Source organism: Bubalus bubalis, chromosome 18 (genome assembly GCF_019923935.1).
Source record: "Bubalus bubalis isolate 160015118507 breed Murrah chromosome 18, NDDB_SH_1, whole genome shotgun sequence".
Lineage (NCBI taxonomy): Eukaryota > Metazoa > Chordata > Mammalia > Artiodactyla > Bovidae > Bubalus > Bubalus bubalis.
Genome location: NC_059174.1, coordinates 64,100,603 through 64,110,218, shown reverse-complemented (window position 1 = coordinate 64,110,218; position 9,616 = coordinate 64,100,603). Strand labels below are relative to the sequence as shown.

Here is a 9,616-nt window from a genome sequence, read left to right as displayed (position 1 = left end):
GAATGGGTAAAGGTGTGGTGCATATATACAATGGAATATTACTCTGCCATTAAAAAGAAGAAATAATGCCATTTGTAGCAACATGGATGGACCTAGAGATGATCAGTCATATCAAGCAAAATAAGTCAGAGAAATACAAGTATTACATGATAGCACTTATACATGGAGGGGAAAAATGGAAACAGTGGCACATTTTATTTTCTTGGGCTCCAAAATCATTGCTGACAGTGACTGCAGCCATGAAATTAAGAGATGCTTCCTTCTTGGAAGAAAAGCTATGATAAACCTATGATAAAGCAGAGACATCACTTTGCCAGCAAAGGTGCACATAGTCAGAGCTATGGTTTTTCCAGCAGTCATATATGAGTGTGAAAATTGGACCATAAAGAAGGCTGAGCACCAAAGAATTCATGCTCTTGAACTGTGGTGCTGGAGAAGACGGTTGAGAGTCCCTTGGACAGCAAGGAGATCAAACCAGTCCATCTTAAAGGAAATCAATCATGAATATTCATTGGCAGGACTGATGCTGAAGCTCCAATACTTTGGCCACCTGATCTGAAGAGCTGACTCACTGGAAAAGACCCTGATGCTGGGAATGATTGAGGGCAGGAAGAGAAGGGGGCGGCAGAGGATGAGATGGTTAAATGGAATCACTGACTCAATGGACATGAGTTTGAGCAAACTCTGGGAGATAGTGAAGGACAGGGAAGTATTGTGTGCTGCAGTCCATGGGGTCACAGAGTCGGACATGACTTAGAGACTGAACAACAACAGGCAGTCCAAGAAACCTCCTGATTTACTTTATTTTGAAGTGGTCTACAAACTCATGAGCTTCCGGTCCCTTCAAAGACTTTCTTCTCACTGTCCCTTTGTAACTCACCCTCAACGCTAGCTGACAGTTGCTGAGAGCCCACTTTGTGCTAAGTCCATTACATACCTTATCCCCTCTACATATCAGAAGAGGCAGTGGGAGGCTCTGACTCTTGCTTTTGTCCCTAACAGGCAGATAGGACCAGTTTAGCATCCTAGCAAAGAGCTATCATTCCAGGAGTATCTCCGAATGCCTCACCTGGAGTCACATGCTCATTCCCGAACCAATCACAGTGGGCACAGCAACAGAACAGAGTGTCTGACAAGGCTTGGGTCAAACCCTCACCAGATCGCCATAGAAAATGAAGGCTTCTGTGGCAAGAAACAGGGGGAGGGAATATTGGGCAGAAAAACCACAGAGATTTGCGAGAATAATAGAAATCATGTTTCTAAATAGAGGAGACCACCTATATCTCTGGCATTTTCAATTAGTTAGGCCAATAAATTCTTTTTATTTAAGTCAATTTGAGTTGAATATTTTGTATGTTGTAACTGTTGTTGTTGTTGCTGCTGTTTAGTCACTAAGTCACATCCAGCTCTTTGCAACTCCATGGACTATAGCCTGCCAGGGTTCTCTGTCCCTGGATTTTCTCAAGGCAAGAATACAGGGGTGGGCTGCCATTTTCCTTCTCTAATGCTGTAAATGAAAGACACTAAATGATTCATTTACATATATTTCTTCTCTCTGCACCATAATGTAAACTCCATGAGAACAGACACAAAGTCTATTTTGTTCATTACTGCAGTCCCTTTGTCTGAAATAGTGCCTGGCACCACAGTAGGTACTTCGTAAATATCTGCCACACTTCTGATTATCTGTTTAATACCTGACCTCAAACCTATCAGGCTCATTTCCATGCAGCACAGCATTCTGTTTAACTTTTTAAACTCACTCTGTTTCTCCCAGACTCTAATATGTCTCACACATAATGGGCTCTCAGAATATAGTGATGAACAAATAAATAATAACAAAATAACAAAAGGAACAAATAAATAACAAAACAACACAAACAAATGTTGGCGAGGATACGGGAAAAGGGAACTCGGTACACTGTTGGTGGGAATGTAAATTGGTACAGGTACTACGGAAAACAGTACAGAGGTTTCTCAAAAAAAAACTAAAAACAGAACTACCATCTGACTAAGCAACTCCACTCCTGGGTACATATCTGAAAAAAAAAATGAAAACACTAATTTGAAAAGGTACATGTACCTCAATGTTCACAGCAGCACTATTTATAATAGCCAAGATATGGAAACAACCTAAGTGTCCATCGGCAGAGGAATGGATAAAGAAGATGTGCTACATATATACAATGGAACTCTACTGAGCCATAAGAAAGAATGAAATTTTGCCATTTGCAACAACATGGATGGACTTGGAAGGGACTATGCTAAGTGAAATGTCAGACAGAGAAAGACTAATACTCTATAATATTGCTTATATGTGGAATCTAAAAAATATAACAAACTGGTGAATACAACAAATAACCAGACTTGTAGAGAAAGAATTAGTGGTTACCAAAGGAGAGAGGGAAGCAGGGAAGGGAAAAATAGGGGCAGGGGATTAAGAGGTACAGACTATTATGTATAAACTAACCTACAAGGATATACTGTATAACACAGTGAATATAGTCAATATTTTATAATAACTATAAATGGAGTATAACTTTTAAAAATTCTGAATAACTAGATCATATACTTGTAACATAATGTTGTATATCAAAGATGTGTCAATTAAAAAATCATAAAAAATAAACAAATAAGTATCTCTCCTGCTGGACTCTAAGGAACAGGGCAGTAGAGACTGCTGCTGCTACTGCTGCTAAGTCGCTTCAGTCGTATCTGACTCTGTGCAACCCCATAGACAGCAGTCCACCGGGCTCCGCCGTCCCTGGGATTCTCCAGGCAAGAACACTGGAGTGGGTTGCCATTTCCTTCCCCAACGCATGCAAGTGAAAAGTGAAGTCGCTCAGTCGTGTCCGACTCTCCGCGACCCCATGGACTGCAGCCCACCAGGCTCCACCGTCCATGGGATTCTCCAGGCAAGAGTACTGGAGTGGGGTGCCATTGCCTCTCCAGCAGTAGAGACTATAAGTGTATTAATAGCAGTAGTACCTTTAGCATTCAGCACACATAGGAAGTCAGCTCTCTTCAGATCATTACTGATTGAGTGATAAGACTAAATGAATTAATAAGTATTAAGCATGCAAAATGTTAATATCACTGGTGCTCGCAGCAGCTTATGAACTGACAGTCTGTGACTCCATGGAGTCTACAGAGGTTCACACGGTCAACTTTTTATTCTTTTGCAGACACCCCATCCAAAGACAGATTTTAACACATACAGGCATCTAGCACAAACCACTGAAAGAGGCAGCTTCAGGGCTCCAGGCACTCCTCCCATTCCTTAGGCCAGTTACACTAACTCACTGGTTCCTCTTGCTCCCCTTCAAGAGCTCTTAGCTCTAGTCAGCAATAGAGGCAGAGTAGGGTCGGTTACCATGGAAACAACAGCTGGCGTGTAAGGAGAAGGTGCCTAAGCAGTGAGCAGAGAACTAAAATTTTCAAGTTCAGGAGGCAGCCTGTGTGTGGAATAAAAATACCAGAACAGCACACTAAAATATTCTCAGTAACTATTTTTGGGGTGACTGAATGAAAATATGGCAACTTGGGCAAGCCACCTCCTATCTCTGAGCCTCTTTCTTCATTTGTAGAATAAAAATAATAATTATCCTATTGCAGAGGACATTTCAATTATGATAATGTAAATACCATCCTTAGCACAGGGCTAGGTGGACTTTAAATCAAAGTTTCTCAAGCACAGTCTTAGGTCTGCTTCATAACTGGAGGCATTTATTTATAAATTCCAGGTGTCTTTTTTTTTTCTTCTCCAGTTCTCTTTCTAGGAGGAATGAAATCATCTTCCCTCTCCACCTTAACATATTGCCTTCTCGCCTTCTCACTAGGGCGCCAGATAAAATATAGAAAATCCAGTATGGGACAATAGTAACGCTAAAAAACTGTCATTTATTTAAAACTCAAATTTAACTGGGTTATCCTGTAATTTTACTTGGTATATCATGCAACCCTACTTCGCACACTAGACTACTTTTTAACAAATGAATATTTGGTTTTATCAGCCAAGCTAGTGGTTGGTTCACTTACCAAGAACTCTTAACTTTTGGTGCAGCATGCCCTTTTAAGAGCTTCCCAGGTGGCTCAGTCTGGCAATGCAGGAGTCGCGTGTTCAATCCCTGGGGAGGGAAGATGCCCTGGAGAAGGAGAACCCCACTCCAGTATTCTTGCCTGGGAAATCTCATGGACAGAGGAGCCTGGCGGGCTACAGTCCACAAGGTTTCAAGAGTCAGACACGACTTAGTGACTAAAACAACAAAAACGCTCTTTTACAGACTTCAGCGATCTGAAAACTATTCATTGAGCATTCACTCTGTGCCAGGTACCCTTCAGGTGCAGTGGGTACTTGTACTGACAAGTGCCTGCCCTCTTAGAGTTTTCATCCTGGTCACGGAATCTCTTCCCAGAATATAGTGAATATTCAAAATGTAACCTCATGGAATTCTGAAATTGAAACTCACTGACAAAAGATGAACTCATTGTCTAGAACATGATATAAAACTACTGTGTCTGGAAACACGTTTCCCCAAGTCTACAACGGACGGTTCGGGTAGAGCCAGCGGATACCCACGCTCGCCGTCGCTTTCTCGCGGCTCCCGGCTCCCGTGAGAGCTCCTTGCGGGCAAGGCCCTACTCGCTTTCCCGGCGGTTTCCCAGGCGCCCTTGCGCCGCCCCGCGCGGCGCGCCTGCGCACTAAGTACCGACTCGTTGACCAGGGCGACGCCTGTTCCCGGGCCGCTTGCCGGTTCTCCTCAGGGACACGGGCTAGGCTTAGAGACCTGCGACTCTAAAGCCGCAGTAAATGGAGGGCATGATTCTTCTGTCCGTTCTTTACCGAGGGATGGGGCGACTAGTCCACACCGGAGGGAGAACAGCGGAAAGTCCGACGCCCCGGCGTGGGCCCAATGGCAAAGACGGTCCAGGGCGCAGGCGCGCGGGCCCTCAGGGTCCGGGCACCATCTTGAGCCGTCGCGGGAGGCGATCCATCCCCATCCTGGCCGTTCGGGGCTACGAGGTCGGTGGGCTCGGGTCGTGGAGCCCCTCGGGACGTCGCTTTTCCCTCCTTTGTGGAGACTCCGGGCGTCCTCGTCAGGCCTCGCGCTGGACTCAGGCCGTCGGGAATGAGGCGTTCCGCGGTTCCCGCAGAACCTCAGTTCCCTTTGCCTCTCCGTGCTGCGGGGCTGCTTCTTGGCCGGGCCCACCGACGACCTCCAGCCTCTCCGCCAGGTTTCTTAAAACAGCGAGAAACCTTCCAGGAAGAGCTCCTGAAGTCCGGGGCCCGCTCCCTACCTGTGTTCCACCCCGTGTCTTCTCTGAATTTGGGCTTTCCCGTGACTACCATTGACTTGAATAGAGGAAGCTTTGAGTCTAGGAAACTGCCTTCGGTTAGGAATCGGTTATCGGAACAGCCAGCCTCTTGTCTTTTAAACAGCTTTTTTGAGACATAAATTTACGTACCTTAAAACTTACCCACTGTAAGGGTTCAACTCAACTTTTTTTTTCTTTTATTTTAAAGTACAATTAAGGAGTTGTGCCGGGCTTCCCTGGCGGCTCAGCTGGTCAAGAAGCCGCCTGCAAAGCGGGAGACCTGGTCGATCGCTCTGTTGGGAAGATTCCCTGGAGAAGGGAAAGGCTACCCCCTCCAGTATTCTGGCCTGGAGAATTCCATGGACTGTATAATCCATGGGGTCGCAAAGAGTTGGACACAACTGAGCGACTTTCACCTCTCTAAGGAGTTGTGCAGGCCCCGCTGCAGGCTTTAGAACATTTCCAACATCCCTCAAAATTCGGTCCCGCCCATTTGCAGTCAGTGGTGGCTCCTACCACCGAGGAACCATGAGTTTACTTTGTCTCTTTCGATGTCCCTTTTCTGGAAGTTTCATAAAAATGAAATGATACAGTATGTGGTATTTTGCGGCTGGCGTCTTAAACTTACCATAAGGCGTTTGAAGTCTCTTTATCCAGAGTTGGGAAGTCAGATGGTTTTGGTTCAGAACTGCTCTGCTGGGAGTTTAGATAATTTGTGAGGACAGCTGACTGGGCACTATAGGAATGCCATTGCCCCCACAACCCCTGCCATAAGTTTGGCTCAGTTTTTCCAATTTCTGTTTTCCCTGGGTCGAACATGTTTGATTAGGATTTTGAGATTTATTACCATGGAATGGTAGGGAATCTGTTGAGGATGCTGACTGTTTGCTGCCTGACTTGGCTTTGGGGCCAGCTCTTCTAACTTGTTAGTTGTGAGACTTTGAGTCTCTGTGGTTCTCAGTTTGCAGGGAACAATCTTTCCTAGGTTAGGTGAATTACTGCATAGAAAGTCTTAGAATAGTGAGTGCCCTGACACACAGTCCAGCTGAAAATGTTAACTCGCCTTATCTTGCAGGGATTCCTTCCGAGGGGAGAGAGGGTGGTGAGTCAACAGATGGGTACTGTTGCAACCTGCTCGGCTAGGGTATAACATTGGTTGAGAAGCCTTTTCTTTTTTTTAACTTTTTATTTTCTATTGGAGTATAGTTGGTTAACAATGTAGTGTTAGTTTTAGGTGTACAGCAGAGTGATTCAGTTATACAGACACATGTACCTATTCTTTTTCAAAGTCTTTTCCCATTTAGGTTGTTCCATGATATTAAGCAGAGTTCCCTATGCTATGCAGTAGGTCCTTGTTGATTATCCATTTTAGATATAGTAATGTGTAAATGTTAATCCCAAACTCCCTAACTATCCCTGACCCCCCACACTTCCCTGCTGGTAACCATAAGTTCCTTCTCTGTGTCTGTTTTGTAGATAAGTTTTTTTGTAATTTTATTTTTTAGATTCCACATACAAGCGATAGATGATATTTCTCCTTCTCTGAGTTACTTCCCTCAGTATGACAATCTCTAGGTCCATCCATTTGTTGCAAATGACATTATTTTATTTTTTTAATGGCTGAGTGATATTCCATTGTATATATGCACCACATTTCCTTCATCTGTTCATTTCTGGGTGGACATTTAGGTTGCTTCCATGTCTTGGCTGTTGTAAATAGTGCTGCAGTGAACGTTGTGGGTGCTGGGGGTGCATGTATCCTTTTGGACCATGTGTTTTCTCCAGATATATGCTGAGGAGTGTGATTGTAGGATTATATGGTAGCTCTGTGTTTAATTTTTAAAGAAATCTCTATGCTGTTCTCCTTAGTGGCTGCACCAATTTACATTCCTACCAACAGTGTAGGAGGGCTCCCTTCTCTCCACACCCTCAAATCAATTTGTGGCACCTAATTATTTGTTCTCTGGGAGTCAGTAGTGGTAGTGAAAGTCCCTCAGTTGTGGCTGACTCTGCAACCCCATAGATTGTAGCCTGCCAGATCTTCTGTCCATGGAATTCTCCAGGCAAGAATGCTGAAGTGGATTGCTATGCCCTTCTCCAGAGGATCTTCCTGACCCAGGGATCGAACCCTGGTCTCCTGCATTGCAGGCAGATTCTTTACCATACAGGTCACCAGGAAGCTTCTATACTCTCCCTCCAACCAAGATTATTTTCGTAGTTTTGGTACTTTTTATTTTCTCAGGAAAGTGTGCATTTCCTCAGTATTTGCAGACCAGGTTAAAATTAAATGGTGTCTTGTTAAGAGTGTAGTCTCTGAAGACAGAAGCAAGGGTTAGAGGCCTGAGCTCTTATCAACTTTAGCACCTTGGGCAATGTGCTTAACCTCCTGAGTCTCCAGTTCATCCACAGAATTGGAAAACAATGGTACCCTGCTTTCCCTGGTTGAGGATTACATGGAAATCTTGTATTTAGCAAAGCACCTGGAATCGTAGGGAAAGTTCTGTAACTGTCAGCTGTTGTTATTTTCATTATGCAGAGTTCTTTCCAATTAAAACAGCTTAGGGATTGTAAACCTTTATGAACCAGTCATTAAAAGGAACTGGGACGTCCTCCACTGTTTTTGAGGCCTTGGAACGTGTTATGGAACATAGAAATTTGTTCCTTGAAAGTTTGGAAGGAAGTTTTCATTCCCACTCCAGTCACCCTTTAAAGGCATACTTTTGCTTCCTTTGAGGGAGTACTTTTTATATATTCCCCCTCCATTTTTCACTAAGAGTTTTAATACCAAAAAGAATGAGGGTCCATAAATCTTTTCTGTTAAGGGCCAAACAGTAAATATTCCAGGCTTTGTGGGATATGTGGTATCTTTCAGAATTACTTAGCTGAGCCACTGCAGTGTGAGAGCAGCCACGGTGAGTGTGTCAACGTGAGGTGGCTGTGTCCAATAAAACTGTTTATGAACAGTGAAATTTGGATTGCATACCATTTTCATGTGTCACAAAGTATTATTTTGATTTTTTTCCAATCAATTAACTACTTCATTCAACTATTTTGTGTCCAAATTTGGCCTGACGTAATGAATAGTGGTACGATACAGAGTAAGAAAGACTTGGTTCTGATTTGTATTAACTGGATGTATTTGGGCAAGCTAACCAGCACTCTAAGCCTCGTGTTCCTCATCTTGCAAATAGGTATTCTGCTAACATATGTGCCTCTTCAAGTTGTTAGGCTGATACAATACATACTGTATTACGCATAATACTGGGCATCTAACGAATCACATACTGGCTCTATCAGCTCTATTTTCTGAGAATCCGTCAAATGGAATATGTGCTAGAGGGTGGAGCTAGATGACCTGGGTTTCAATCCTGCCTGTTTATTAGCTGTGTGACTTTGCGCTGGTCACCCAATCTCTGTGCCTCTCTTAACTAATCCCTAAGATAGGGATTATAATAGTACCCACTACAGACAATTGTCTTGAATATTAAGTAAGCTAACACTTAATGAAACACTTAGAGAAATTTCTGACACATATAAATTCTCAATTAATATTAGCTGTTACTATTTACAATAAGATGTATTTGGGGTTAAAAGCTCCTGTGCTGTGTTGTTAAAATGAAAGACTTTTGCCTCTTTCCCCTGAAATGGTACAATTTATAAAACAGGATTTGTTCCTTGGAAGTGAGAAGAAAGTTGCTGGTAAATGGCAAGGGCTTAGGGCACTTTGTGAAGAAAGCGCTCCCTTGATATTTGCCAAGTTTTTATTATCTGTCTTCCTCTCAAGAATGATCCATTTCATTATAGCTTTCAAATTTCATAGCACAGAAGTGTATTCGGTGGTGAGAGCTTGGGTGTCTCAAAGATCTGGACTTGATTCCTGACTACCATCTATAGCATGTGACCTGGGACAAGCTACCCACCTCCCGTAACTCACTTCTGATCTATGAAACTTGGATAATAATAGTATCTATTTCACAGAGTTGCTGTAAAGATTAAACATACTAATGCATATAAAGTGCTTGGTGCCAGGCCTTGCCTGTTGTAAAAGTTTAATAAATGACAGCTATTACTTTTGTTGTCCTCCAGGGCACTCTTATTAAAGTCAGACCTATTTGAGATGGAAAACCACTTGCTAGGTTTTTTTAATGGGCAGCCTTCTCTCTCACTCTAGGTTTGGAATGTTTAATAATATTGTAGGAATTTTTTGTTCTTAGAAGATTGCCCTTGTGAACCTGTTAGCCATGAGTTTATGTTTCTCAACAAGGGGGCCATTTCTTGAAGATTCTCACTTTATTTGCAT

At 43.2% G+C, this 9,616-nt stretch overlaps 1 protein-coding gene across 1 annotated transcript in view; it reads left to right on the top strand.

Annotated features, from left to right (window-relative positions):
* The first annotated feature begins 4,902 nt into the window (after nt 1–4,902).
* Nucleotides 4,903–9,616, top strand: part of PEG3 (paternally expressed 3) — a 40,856-nt gene continuing 36,142 nt past the window's right edge. The window contains exon 1 of the mRNA XM_044931686.2: nt 4,903–5,023. The gene's annotated coding sequence lies outside the window, so the exon portion shown is untranslated. The remainder of the gene's footprint in view (nt 5,024–9,616) is intronic.